The sequence below is a fragment of the Mustela erminea genome, chromosome 12 (genome assembly GCF_009829155.1).
Source record: "Mustela erminea isolate mMusErm1 chromosome 12, mMusErm1.Pri, whole genome shotgun sequence".
Taxonomy (NCBI): domain Eukaryota; kingdom Metazoa; phylum Chordata; class Mammalia; order Carnivora; family Mustelidae; genus Mustela; species Mustela erminea.
In genome coordinates, this window is record NC_045625.1 from 85,224,943 (window position 1) to 85,239,074 (window position 14,132).

A 14,132-nucleotide genomic window follows, 5' to 3' on the forward strand; every position below is an offset into this window, starting at 1 on the left:
ATATCACGTGGTTTACCTTAAATATACACACTTTCTGTTTGTCAAAGGGAAGAGCATATGGGTTAGACTTGACAGTCAACAAGAGGCCGTGCTTGCTGGAGCTCAGTGAGGGGGAGGGGAAGACATGGCACAGTCAGAGGGACAGCAGGGGATCATTCGGAATCGGAGGCCACGAAAGGAACTTTGGATTATATTCCAGACATAAGGGGATGCCATTGAATGGTTTGGAAGAGGGGATCATTTGATATGATTTGCATTTAAAAATGGCTCATTCTGTGTATCTCATGTGGAAAGTATTGGTAACCTTTGGTTACAACTTTTGGAGTGTTTTTTGTTTTCTTTGTATTTCAGTTTTACAAAGAAAAATAGAAAGCGTAGCTTGTAAAGACAAAAAAAAGGCATTTGTATTAGTTATTTATTGCTGCATGAAAAATTACCCCAACATCAGCAGCTGAACACCACAAATGTTTATTATCTCCCCGTTTCTGTGGGTTAGGACTCCTGGGGCAGCTTCACTGAGTGCCTCCAGCTCAGAGCCTCCCAAAAGATGGGGTCAGCATGTCTCCAGGGCTGCAGTCAGTCTCTGGCTAGACTGGAGGAAGATCTGCTTCCGGACTCTGGCATATGGCTATTGGCCAGCCTTGGACCCTCACTGGCCTGTTGACCGAGACATCAATTCTTCACCGGAAGGGCAATGTTCATCGTCTAGAGTAAGAAGGAGAGAAAACAAGAGAGAGTCCCTAAGACGGAAGCCACAGTCTTTTTATATCCTGATCTCAGAAGTGACATCCCATCTCTTCTGCTGCATTCCAGATTTTAGGGGTCACTAGATCCAGTACATCTTCGAGGGGAGGGTGAATAACACCAAGCGCATCAACATTGGAGGCCATCTTGGAGGTGCTACCACAATAGCCATTTTTTCCAAACTCCTTATTTTCAGAAGCAGAAACCCCTGTGAGTGTAAACCTGGACTCTGCTACTCACCTTGGGGCCCTCATAGGATGGCTGTGACAGTACGTCTGAAATGGCTCTGGAAATGTGGGAACTCCCTTTGCTTTTCTCCCATCCAAGTACTAACCAGGCCCAACCCTGCTTAGCTTCCGAGATCAGACGAGATCGGGCGCGTTCAGGGTGGTATGGCCGTAGACATCACTTTGCTTTTCTCATGGTCCTTTGGTGTTCATTCCAGATCTGGTCTGCATTCTTCTTGAATTATTATGATTTGTCTCTCATGCATGGGTTATGTTTTATTGGGTTTTTTTAAAAATAGTGTTTTTTTTTTTTTAAACTTTTTTTTTAAAAAGTGGAAGCCTTCCTGTTTGAACCAAGAAGTAACACCAGGAAGAAAATAGAGGGCCGGCTCTTCCAGATTCAGGAAGGACTTTCTATGTAATTGTGTATGTCCCAGTAACAGAAGTCCTGATAACCCAGTCCCCCAAAGACCTGCCCATCCAGCAGAGGGCGGGGTGCAACAGAATGGTGTGTTGTGTGGAGAGGGCACAGTATTTGATACTTGTCTTATCTCACTGCACATTTTTTAAAAAAGATTTTTAATTTATTTGAGAGAGAGAGAGCATGAAAGGGGCAAGGGACAGAGGGAGAAGCTGGCTCCCGGATGAGCAGAGGGCCTGATGTGGGACTTCATCCTGGGACTCCAGGATCATGACCTGAGCTGAAGGCAGTTGCTTAACCAACTGAGCCACCCAGGTGCCCCATCTCACTGCACATTTATCCAAGTTTGATGATAAGCTCCTCGAAGGCAGAGACCTTCTTCATCTCATAACTTTGGCTTCAAGCTCCACCACGAAACAGTTCCCTGGGGAAAATGCTCATTCACCTATTGAAGGAACTCGGTTTAAAAACAAACAAACTGGGTGTGGTGCAAAAAAACGATGAATACTGTTATGTTGAAAAGAAATTTTAAAAAATAATAATATAAAAAAAGAATAAGAATGGAAGAATAAAAATAAAAACAAACAAACAAAAAATCCAAATAAACAAACAAACAAAAAACAGTAGTGACAAAACAACCTTAAAATTCAACTTTGCCTAAATTATCAGGCTATTCCCCAAAGGAAGAAAAAAGAAGTTTCCTCAGAAAATAGCTCCTGTTTCAAGATACAAACACCTGACTCTGAGCAATTTTCCAGCCTCTTCGTGTTGGCTTCCCTTTCACTCTGGCTTCCCTTTCTGGGTCCTCCTCCTACCCCCAAGCAACTCTGCCTTCATTTTCAGCCTCCTCTTCAAGTACTAACCTTTCACTCTTCTACCTACTTCTGTCTTGAGTCTCTGAGACCAAGATCCATTCATGCCCAAGTACCACAGGAGCCTTGTCTCTTCACAGACACCATCTCTCCCCTCATCTCAATATGGAAGTCTTTCCCGCCAGTGGGAGGAAATCGTGGATAGCCAGCAGGTGGCCACAGGGAGTGTGGAAGAAAGGGAGCCCCCAAATCACAGTAGACCTATTTGTTTGAGCCTAAAATTAAGCAAGATTCAGTATCTTTAGGGTGAATGAATTAGGAGGGAGGTGTCAGAATGGACTGCCCATTATCTGAATCTCCTGTGAATACATTAGCATTAATTAATATATACATGAATACGTTTTACATTAATTTGTGTTGTTGAAATATGAAATATATGTGGGCCAGCCATCTGCCTGAGGGCATGCAGGAAGTGTTCCCAGAATTCTCTCAGTAGCCATGAACTACAGAGTTCACCTCTACTTTCTCTGTCCAGGGTTGGACAAGAGATGTTTCAGCCACTCACATAATTAGGTAAAGACTTGTTTACAGGAAAGAAGGTGAAGACAGGAAAATGCTGGCAGCAGGAAGCACTCTATTTAGATCCGTGGTGAATGACGCATGCTCAACTTCTGAGGGCCACTCTCCGCTGGGCGTTTACGGCTCAGACCTCATTCGATGAAGCTAGGAGGGAGAAGAGGCTGCAGCTCGTTGACAGTTGGTACAATCTCAGACACCTGACACATGTCATTTTGCTTAGCCCTCCACTAGGGGACTGCAGGTGAGTGAGCCAGACCAGCTGTCCAGAGGAGCGAGGCCCAGAGAGCTCAGGCTGCCCAGAGTCAGAAAACCAGGATCAGGGTTCACTCACATCTCACTGCAGAAACTGCTCTTATAAACTGCGAATCAGCCCTTACATGGACAAACCCAGAGAATGAAAAGGCAGAGTCCTCGGGAGTCCTTTCCTAGAGAGAGAGACAGGCCAAGGAGAGAGGAGGACATGAAAGGAGGTGGGAGGGGGAGGCTAGAGGAGAACATGAAAAAAAAAAGAGAGAGAGAGAGAGAGGGAAGAAAAAAGAGAGAGAGCTTCAGGAAAGGAATGGGGAAAAGAAGTGACCACAAAATCGGGTGGAAATGGACTGCTTTCCACGAAAGAGTTAACGATATTGTTGAGTCCTATGGCGGAGCAGAAAGAATTGCTATTCTCTTTTAATTATCAACAGGAGTCCTGACTACTGAAGGGGAGAAGAAGGGACCGATGTTTGTTCAGTGCCTTCTGTCAGGGCCTCAGCTAGCCCACGGGTGTGGAGAAAAGGAGAGGCAGACGTCCTGTCTCCCTGGAGGCAGCTCCCTCAGCACAGGGCTTGGTGAATGGGCTACACCGTCAGTCCCCACTCCTTCTCTCCTCTGGGGAGCAACCTGCAGATGGGGCAGGTCGGTTCTACCTGCTGGGCACTAGGACCTTAATGTACATTATTGTCATACACCACCTATTCCCATATTGTGGGCTGGCAATCTGAGGCCCAAAGAAATTCAACCTCACACTACACAGACACACACACACACACACAGAGGCACACACATACACATACACACACACAGACACCCCAATATCTCAAAGTCACACAGGGAGTGAATTCACTAAAATAGTGTTGATTGTAAGCAATTTGATAGCTCAATAAATAATAAGGTTATTTAATAGCTGACTTAACTAGATATTTCTGAAATAGGATGAGCTTCAGGTTGGGATTGATCAAGGGGTAGACTGGTTTTCGTCCAATGCTCTCACCTATATTCTCTGGGTGCCGGGCTCCCCATCCCTCCTCAGCAGTTGCAAAAGGCACAGCTCCACACCACACAACTTCAAGCCTATCTCCTAGGAGTTCTCATAGCATAAAAAGAAATCTTTTCCAGGAGTTCCCATCATTTGTCTCTTTCTTTCTCAGTGGTCCAAACTGGATCACATGTCTCTTTGTAAACCAGTACTTGTGGCCAGGAGATAAGATTAGGCTTGTAACATAAGCCTCATCTATATACCTAGTCTCTCTAGAACCTGGTGAGGTATTAGTTTCTCCCAAAGGTGAAACTTGTGCTGAGGAATTAGGTACCAAACAAAAATCAGATTACTGAAAAAAGGAATGGGTGAGAACTTGGGAGGGCACCTGTATGTCCAGCACAATGAGTATGATAGATTTTGTGATATTGCTTCCTTATTTTGAACCCCTTCCCTGTCTCCCTAGCGTGAGGGGTATACTTTTGGATCCCCGTTGAACCTGGGAGTAAGCTTGTGACTGATCCTTCCCTACTCTGGACCTTGAGATGTTCACGTGACATGCGTTGGGCATGGAATGTCATGCTGTCTTTGTCCCCTTGCACTTCTGCCATCACCATACAAATGTAAACCAGGTGGTCAGTCCACTGACCCAAGAGGGTGACAGACACGTGGAGCAGAGCTGGGTCTGTGAGTGCTTTCATCGCTAGCTGACCGAGGGCCACTGAGTCAAACCTGCTGTGTGCCATCTTCTTCCACGACAACATACGGCATTGCTCTGGCCATCTCTTCTCTCCCTCTTGGCTGCTGTCTGGCCCAAGTCTCCGATGAAAGTGAAGGCTGTGGCTTTACTCCCCGTTTTCAATCTCACAAAAGCATCGGAGAGAGTCGGCAGCCACTTCTGAAGGTCTTTCTAGAGGGCCAGCGAGCTCTCGCGCCACGTTTGCTGGTCAGCTTCCTAAGGCAGCACCACACAGCCCTCCCTTCCCAATCCTGCCAAGCGAAACCTCGCAATATTGAAATGGCTGCACCTCAAAGTGTCATGTGATTTCTGTATCATAGGAATTTTAGAAACAGATGGCCAGCACAGACGACGGTGACGGTTGCACGATGCATATGGGGCAAAGGCGAATGAGTGAGCAGGGGACGAGAAGCAAGCAAATTCTGGAGGAGCCCTGGAAGGGAAGAGGGCTGCCGAGCGCTGGTCTTCTGCCCGAAAAAATGCAGCCGCACGTTGAGAAGCAGAAACACCTGGCAGGCAGTCGCAGAGGCGAAGAGAAGAGGCAGAAAGAGATGCTCTGCTTCTAAAGCAAGGAGCAGGATATGTTTAAACAGTTTTTCAAAAATCACGCCAGGAAAAACAGGCAGCAGAAATAATCAATTCACCTGCACTCGACCTTTGGGCGGTGGATGTGTTGCTGGAGGAGGTCCGGGCGTCAGAAGAGTCGGGGCTCGGCGAATGGACAGGAAGCCGATTCAGATCCATGACCCCCGTGCACCCCACATTGCCCACGCCGCCAGGACCCCGCTCCCCAGAAACCCCCTCGATGCTCCGAGGGGTGGGGGCGATTTCTGCGGACGTCTCAGATGGCTGATCGCCTAATTCTATCATGAAATGTATTTCCCCCGGAGCTGGCGTTTATCGCCGAATTCTGGCACGGCTCCTGAGACGTCGCATCTGCACCGCTAAACGGAGGTTACGTGTAGTTCATTAATATGCAAGAGGGACCACGAAATCATCCCTGTCTTTGACAGGAGTTCCTACATGCCTTTCTGGAAAGCTCCGTTTCTGAAGTGGTCTGGCACCAAGACTTTCCTTGTCTTGTTTTAATCAGCTCCATCTTGTCACTGCGTGAAGAGTTAAAGAAAAAGAAAAAAAAAAGCTTTCTGAAAATCTCAAGGAAGATGCGATGCGTCCTCCTCTTTCCTTTTCTCTGTCTTTCTCTCTCTCTCTCTTTTTTATTTTTTATTTTTTTTGTCATTCGCCCACCCCCCTCTATGAGCACATCAAAGTAAGACGTGACACGCAGTGCCCTGGAGCTCTTAGCAACATGCTTTTAGGTTTGGGAAATTTCATTTCCTACCTTATGATGATTACGTGAGGAAAGATGAAATGCTCGCTTTGAGGTTTATTTGAGAAAGAGATGTAATAAATGTTGCGGCTTCCCACTGAATGGAACAAATCCATTCTGGTCATGTGGGGGACATTAAAAATTACATATGTGTGTGCGCCTACACAGCCCGTGTGACTTCAGTGGCATTTGTGGTCCTCGATTCTGAGAAAGGAGACCTCGGATGGCTTCTTTCAGAAAATGCTGAATAAAGTTTTTCATTTTATCCAGCTCTGAATGTGTCTGATTCCAAATGAAAACGAGTTCCCACCCTGTCTGAGCTGCAGCGGTCCCCTTTAAACCCCCCCCACACACGAACACACATACACACACACACGTGAGTACACAGAAGCGTGCACACACACGCACATATACACACAAAGGACTGTACGATTCACACAGATTAGCATAGTTTAGATGCCCCCCTGGCTAAAACCCACAAGTGTGGTGCCTGCTGAAGAATTAATTCAGCATCCTTTTACCAAATAGTTCATTTTTCCAAGCCCTAGAGCAGGGCAGGGAACCCTGTGTTTTGTTCCGGCTACCGTGTTTTCCTTTCCTTTTCTTTCTTTCTTTCTCTCTCTCTCTCTTTTTTTTTTTTTTTTCCTTCCCAGTGTGCGTTAGCTTTTGCTTCAGGAACTTCTCTACGAGCTGGGAGCTGAATGGAAAGTGATAAGCTCCTCTTGCCCAGGAAACGGCCAGCGCCTAGGGAGATGTGCTCATGGTTTCAGACCTCTGTGCTCCCTAGGAGGAATGGATGCTGGAGAGGAATCGCGTCTTCCCTGAGCAGACCATTCTCCCGCACACGGACGCTGGCAGTCCTGGCGCCGTTCAGAGCTCTCCCTCCGCGGCTCTTTGTTCAGCCCACAGCTGGACCACACAGGTTGGAGGATGCTGGATTTGCGCAGGCTTCCCTCATCCCCACCGCTCGGGCTCCCCGCCCTCCAGATCCAGGCCCTCCCCGAGCACCCCCAGGGCCCGTCCTGCGGCCTCTCCCGATCGGACAGCGGTCACCGCTCGGGTGTGCAGCAGCACCACGAGGTTTTTTTGCTTCGGCTGCAGAAAGTGGAAAGATCCTGATCCTTTTTCGTCAATGATCTCAACCCCGGCTCTTCCGTAATTATCTGTTTACCCTCCCTCTTAAGGAAATAAGAAATTGCTTTGAGTGAATGCCATGTGCTCCCAGAGGCAGTCCGGCCCTTGTTGTGACCAGCTCTGGATTTAAAGGGAGATGACAACTTGTAAACACTGTTCAATATTTAATTCTTAAAAGTTTTCTCAGGGAAGTCCCACCCTCGCTCTGAGGCCGGTGCTCCTAAGTCTCCGCCTTTACAAAGGAGGAGTTTGCAATGGGCCTTTTCAGTCTGTTCCCCCAAGGGCACGAATGGAGGAAGGGGAGAGGCCCATCCCTGGGCCGGGCCAGGGACTCCTGAGCCTTACTGCTCACTGTGGGGGCAGACACAGGGCGTCCCATGGTCTTCTGTTCCCCTCTGGAGCAGAGGCCCTGTCATTCCAGTCTGCAGATCCGTCCCATCCAGAAGTTGTGAGCCCCTTGGATTTATCACACACATTTGTTCCCCCGGGTCGGACACCTCGGAAATCCTCCATAAATGTTTGTGGAGTGAATTAAAAAAATAGAGAAACCAAAAGGCACAGAATGTCAAAGCACTTGAAGGAAGATGAGCAGAGAAGAAGATTCAAGACAGAAAAGCTTTAAGCCTCCGGTGTGAAAACAAGAGACAGGAGGAGGCAGGGAGTAAATGAAATGAAGGAGAAAGATCTGTGTTGACGCGTCCTGCTGCTGTTGTTGGGCACGTGGCCGTAAAGGGCGTGGGCAGGGCGAGTGTGCCGTCTGTTGACCCTCCTAGTTCAGCAGGAAGGGCATGACAAAAGGGCACGGGGATCACAGGACAGGCTTACGGCTCTGGGTGTCCTCCTCACTCGCTGTCTAATTCGGCTGTCCCCTTCGGGCTTCAGGATCTCAGTCCGCGGAGTGAGAAAACCTGATAGGAGCGTCCCGGGAGCCTCGGAGGAAATCAGGGACACATGATTATATTACAAAGTGGCTGTGAGTATTTTACAAAAATGACCATACGAATAACGGCTATTAATATCAGTGATAAAAATGGTGCATCGAGTGCTTCCTATGAACCATACAGATAGATTGATAGACAGACCTAGCTATGGAATATATATATGTGTCCCTGCCCATTTTGGGGAAGGCAGAGATAGTGGTTCGAAACATTGCATAACGTGCTGCCGCTCACGCAGCGAGCACATGGCTGAGCAGGGGCTTGAATTCAGGTCAGTCTGCCTCTGAAGTTCGCTCAAAGGCACATCAGGGACTCGGGGCCACGACATTCTCCTCGGCAAACAGCCCTCCCAGGAACCTGCTATCATTTGGACTCAGAAAACCCTAATGACCGCCCAGCTCCTGTGTGCCGGCCTGGCCTGCCCCAGGGATGACAGCCCCCACGAGAGAAGGTCCTCGGCGGTCCCTGGGGACCCTAACAGAACACTCGGCAGCCCTCCCGCCTCCAGGCCTTCCCGGCAGCAGCCGTGCCTGCTGGTGTTTTAGACCAGGAGCAGACCGAGGCAGGATGAGCAAACTGTTCCCTAGAAACCAAGTTCTTTCTGCTCATCTCCCTTGTAGCTCTCGAAGCCAAATCCCCTCGTTAATTCTGGGGAAGCGTCACGTGATGCCACCGTCTCTGCGGCTGTCATTTGCCCATTCACTCACTACATATTGGCAAAAAGCTATCCTTCTGTCTGGATGCCATCAAATCTTTTCTCTTCAGCGTCTCTGTCTCCTCCCTTCCAAATTTAAAATTTGCTTCCATTATCGTTTCAAAGGCATCAATAGAAATTTGATACAAAGTGTAAGAGTTTTTAAATGAATCCTCCTTGGGCTTTGAGCATAACCTTCTAAACTGCTTTAAATAAACCCCTTGAAGACCATGCATAGCCATAGTCCTTTAAAAATGGTCATATCATATATGTGTGTGCATATGGATGTATAAATTTATAAATGTGACGTGTCTGTGTGCATAGGTATATATGTATGTATGTCCATACCCACACCTGCATGAAGATAACATGTCTTTGTCACACACACAAGAAGTTTATCCTGTTTTTTGAGGGATGGAAGCTGGACTGATCACTCACTGGTGGGCACTCACAGAAATTCCCCCCATCTTATTCTGCTCTGCTGTGTTTTTTAAGGAGATGGGAACTTGTTAATATTTTTAAATATTTATTCTGCAAATATTTAAAATCTTCCCTGGTGCCCACACCCACGAAGCCTAGAACAGAAAGCCAGAGGCCTCACCTTAGGACATCTTGGGATATGAGATTTAGAGGAGCTTAACCACATTTTCTGAAGTAGCCACAGCCGACTCTATTAAATTTACCTTTGGAGTAAAAATGACTGAAGCTTCCAGCCACTAGACAGGTTTAAGAAGGGTAACTAATTTGGAGGACAGAATGGAGCCTGAATTATGCAGGGTTCCACCCGGCAAATAGAACCCACACCGGGTCATTCATGGAGGGGATTTAATATGGGGAACGGTTACAAAGACGTTTAAAGAGCCAAGGAGCAAACAGTGAGGCGACTGGAAATCAGGAACTGTAAGAGCCCGCTCTCATCCCTGGGGCTGGATGGACAGAGAGGAGGTGGAAACTGCTCGCAGGCAGCGGGGGCCAACAGCGAGGGTGGCCTGGAAGTTGCTGGAGCTACAGAGGGGGCACAGCCATGCCCAGGGACGCTACCAGAAGCTCAGAGAGAGAAGGGCTTCCCCCCCTCCGCATCCTCCAATCTCCTGCCAGAACCTACCCTTGGGCAAACCTAAATAAAATCAAAGAAGCCGGTGAGGCCTGTTTTGCAAGGATCAGAACCTCAAAATACAGAGCAGGGGTGGCAAGTTGAGGGCCTTTAGCCAAGAGGAAGTGGAAAATGGCTAGCCCCTGACTGCAGTTCTCAAAAACTTGTTAAGACCTATCTTACTACTGGTGAAACGTATCTAGATATGGATACTGTTCTATGTACGGCATAAGCATACCGTTTCTCTGTGTACATCACTCACCCACGTGACTTCTAGCCCCTTCCCTCGAGAGGAAGCATAATGAACTCAGAACACAAGAACACGACTTGCTTTGACCGATTGGATACGAGTGGAAGCGATTGGGCTGTGTCTGAACAGAAGCCATAGGAGCCGTCCTTGGTGCCACCATGTTTTCTCTCCCTCTGCTCCAAGACCTGTGATATCTCAGCTGAGATCGTGAGCCCGTATCACCCGAGCCAGGACACGGTATTTATTACAGGTTGTTTCACATTCACAATTGAACCCCATTGCTTACGGATAGTGCTACTTCACCTGAGAAGATGTTGGATTTTGAAGGAAAACATCATTTGAAAATGAAATTATCGTACTGTTTAAAAATGAGTATATTCTAGGTTTCCAAGTTTTTGGATACCAGAGGCAAATAGAGGAAGAGCTCAACAATGGGGTAAAGGCAAAGTCGTGAAGGCCTCAAAACACAATCCCCAATTTCACACAGTCGGTTCTAGCTTTGAGATGAGGAATAATACTTGGGAATTTTCTAGAAACAATCTTAGAAGAAATTGTTTTTAAAGAATAACCCTGATCATGTCACCCTCTTGCTTATAAACCTCCCCTGACTCCCTTTTCTACCCAAGCTTCGCAGAAGATAAAGAACAGCCCCCTTGGTTTGACATAAAATCTAATCCCACTTTATCCGTCTGGCTCTGTTTCTGCCCAACACACCATATATCCCAGAAGCTTAACTTCTCACTATGACCGTGTTGTCATTCCTGAGGCATTCTCTTCTGCGACACCCAGAATTTCCTCTCCACCTCTACTCCTCCATCCTCTTTTTGGCAGAATCTTACTCCTCTTTCAAGTCCGGGCTCAAATGTCTCCTCTTCCGTGAAGCCTTCCAAAACGAGCACTCCCTGGGACACCTGGCTGGCTCAGTGGGCAGAGCACGTGATTTTGAATCTCGGGGTCATGAGTTTAAGCTCTATATTGGGCCCCGAGCTTACTCTAAACAAAAAAAAAAAAAAAAAATGAGCACTCCCCGTTCTGCCCATGCAGCCTTTCTCACGGTCCATCATAATTACTCTGCTCAACTCTCTCCTGCACTTGACCTTCGCTCCCCCAGGCCTATGTGCTCTTCATTTTTAGAGGCCAACGGTCTGTTCTGGAGTCCAGTATATTCTAGGCCCTCTCTAAATATCTGTTGAATAAATGAGTGAAGGAATGAAGAATTCTCCTATTTACCTTCGCCTGCTGGTTAGAAATCATGGAAATCCTTAGAATCCACGGGGATTTCTACATACTCCCGTGTTAAATTCCAGACACTTACCGATGCTGACTACAGATGGAATACTGCATGATACTACAGAGAGTTGCGTCTCATCCATTTCACATGCAATACTTAGAACTATTTAAATCGAAAGTTAGAAAAAGCTAACCCCCTTCGGAGAAGGAGGTGTGTCGGAAAGGAGGTTAAGCTAGAAGACTGTATTGTTAGAGGTCCTGCAACGAACCTTCTGTTCGTTTTTGCAACAACACTTGGCTGTGCTTGGGGAGAAGGTTGATTATGTGAATATTCACAAAAAAGAAAATAGAGAAAATAAAACATATGGAAAATAATCATGCTTGATAATAATCAAATAAATGCAAATTAACTTTCATTTGTATCATTTTACACCTGTTAAATTAAAAAAAAAAAAAGATCCAGCCCAAGGCTGCAGTGAAATTAGATCCTTGTACACTTCTAAAGGCACTGTAAACTGGTACAGTCCTTTCCGGAATGTAATAAGAAAATACAGAGCAAGAATCACAATGTTCACACTGTTTTGACTCTGTAGCTAAAGTACTAGGAATTAATTCTGTGAAATATTTTAGCACTACTAAAAAACCCTTTGTAAGTGTTTACCACAGCACTACCTTTGAGGACAAGCTCCATGCCCGGCGAGATGGGAGGGCGTATTAAGGCAATGAAAATTTTGCTGCCATCAGACAAAATAATTACGCAACCTACATACACACGTCGAAAATATACAATACAGATCAGATGGAGTAGAAATCAAAATACTATGTGCCTTATGATAGCAACTCTATAAAAGCACGCTTACAGAAAAGCATCGGAAGGCAATTTTTTAAAGAGTTGTGATGGGTTAGGATTGTGGTTTTTCTATTTTTATCAACATTTTTATATGTTGCTATGACATATGTTCTCTAATAAGAAACAGGTGGAAAGTAAATACACTCACCAGTGGGAATTGGAAGGGTACAGAGGCACTGAGCGAAGCAGGTGACTCAGGGATGGTTTTGCCCCGAGCAGCCCTCACCCTGCAGTGGTGGGAATGGAACGGGAAGTCAGGAAGCATGTCCCCTGCAGGAAATCTGTCTAATCTGCAGGAAGTCGAGGATGCGGGGGAATTCGCTGAAGAAATCTCACTTGATTTTGTTAAGAAGAGAGACAACGATCTGATCAGCTGCCTCCGTGTCTCAGCGAGAGCCCTGCTTTTCTTGGATCTCTGCTGTCCGCTAGTCGCATCAACTGTTTACCAAGCCAGGCGCCAATCCATTCAAACTTTACATATTCATGTCATCAGATCCTCCGAACAATCCGGCAGTGTGCCTACCGTAATGCTCTCTGCATTTCACGAGGGCACATTCTGGGACACGAGGCCTGCATGCAAAATCCCTTTCTGTTGAGTCATACCGTAGGCCAGACTGATCCGCTGACAAGCGAGGGTTCTCATTCCCCGGAGACAGCTGGGAAGGAGCCAAACCCAGTACTCGCCTGGGCCCTTGACATATGTTATCTCAGGAACCCATGACGTGGGTTGGGAAGAGAGCACAGCCCCCATGTGAACTGCAAAGCTCACAGAGCCGGGTCACAGGTAACCAAGGTGTTCCTAGGCCAAGCCCGGAGCCTTGAGAGACTGCCATTCTAGCAACCTTGCAGTTCCTCTCGGCAGAGGAGTGACTGGCATTTGGGGCAGAATCCCTCTTTGTACGGGGCTGCCTGACAGGTGGCAAGACATCCCATATTCCTGGCCCTGGTCACTACAGACTAGGAGCCTCACTACCCAGTGTTGTGACATCCACAAACGCTCCCCCACTTCTGAACACCCTCTGGGCCAGGAGGACGGACCCCGACTTGGGACACATGAAGAGACTCATATTCATTCCCCCAAGACATGTTTATCAAGTGTCTTCTCCATGCCAGGCACTCTGCTGGCACAAGAGACAGTTAGTGGGGAAGAATGACATTTAAAGTGGTGCCATAAAATGCAATAAATGTGACAACAGACCAGCGTGCTGTGAGCACAGACAGGAAAATGTGTCTCACTGCCTGGAGCATCCAGGCCAAGCTTGGTGACCTGTCATTAAGAAGTGACTCCAAGGAGAGTTCCAGACTTGCTATTCAAAGACCTCCACTGAAACGTTCATCGGAATCTTTTTATTTTTTTTTGAAAGTAGGCTCCACACCCAGCATGGCGCCCAAAGCAGGGCCCGAACTCAAGACTGGGACACCAAGACCCGAGCGGAGATCAGTAGTCCCATCTCAGCTTGAGTCACACACATATGAAATATGGGAGCCAGGAGCACATGAGTGGCTCAGCCGATTAAGTGTCGCCTCCTGGTTTCGGCTCAGGTCATGATCTCACGGGTTGTGGGATCGAGCCCCAACTCAGGTTCCGCACTCAATAAGATGTCCGCTTGAGATTCTCCCCCTTTCCCTCTGCCCCTCCCCTCACTCATGTACAAACGCATGCGGTCTCTCGCCCTCTCGCTCTGTAAAATGAATAAAAATAAAATAAAATAATAGAAAAGTGAAAGCCATACTAATATCTACCCTACGTACCTCACAGAGTCAGCATGGGAGAAAGCTCTGTGGTGTGCTGGGCTCGCTGAGCGATGTAGCAAGGATTCAAGTCTGAGCCTAATTCGTGTTCTCAGCTGGGAATCA

At 47.2% G+C, this 14,132-nt stretch overlaps 1 long non-coding RNA gene across 1 annotated transcript; it reads right to left on the reverse strand.

Moving 5' to 3' along the window:
* Nucleotides 1-433: 433 nt before the first annotated feature.
* LOC116570604 lies at nucleotides 434-12,901 on the reverse strand. Its single transcript, XR_004277488.1, has 3 exons — nucleotides 12,424-12,901; nucleotides 2,770-2,927; nucleotides 434-705 (listed from the first exon to the last, which is right to left on the reverse strand). It is a non-coding gene; the product is annotated as an uncharacterized LOC116570604 (long non-coding RNA).
* Nucleotides 12,902-14,132: the final 1,231 nt, after the last annotated feature.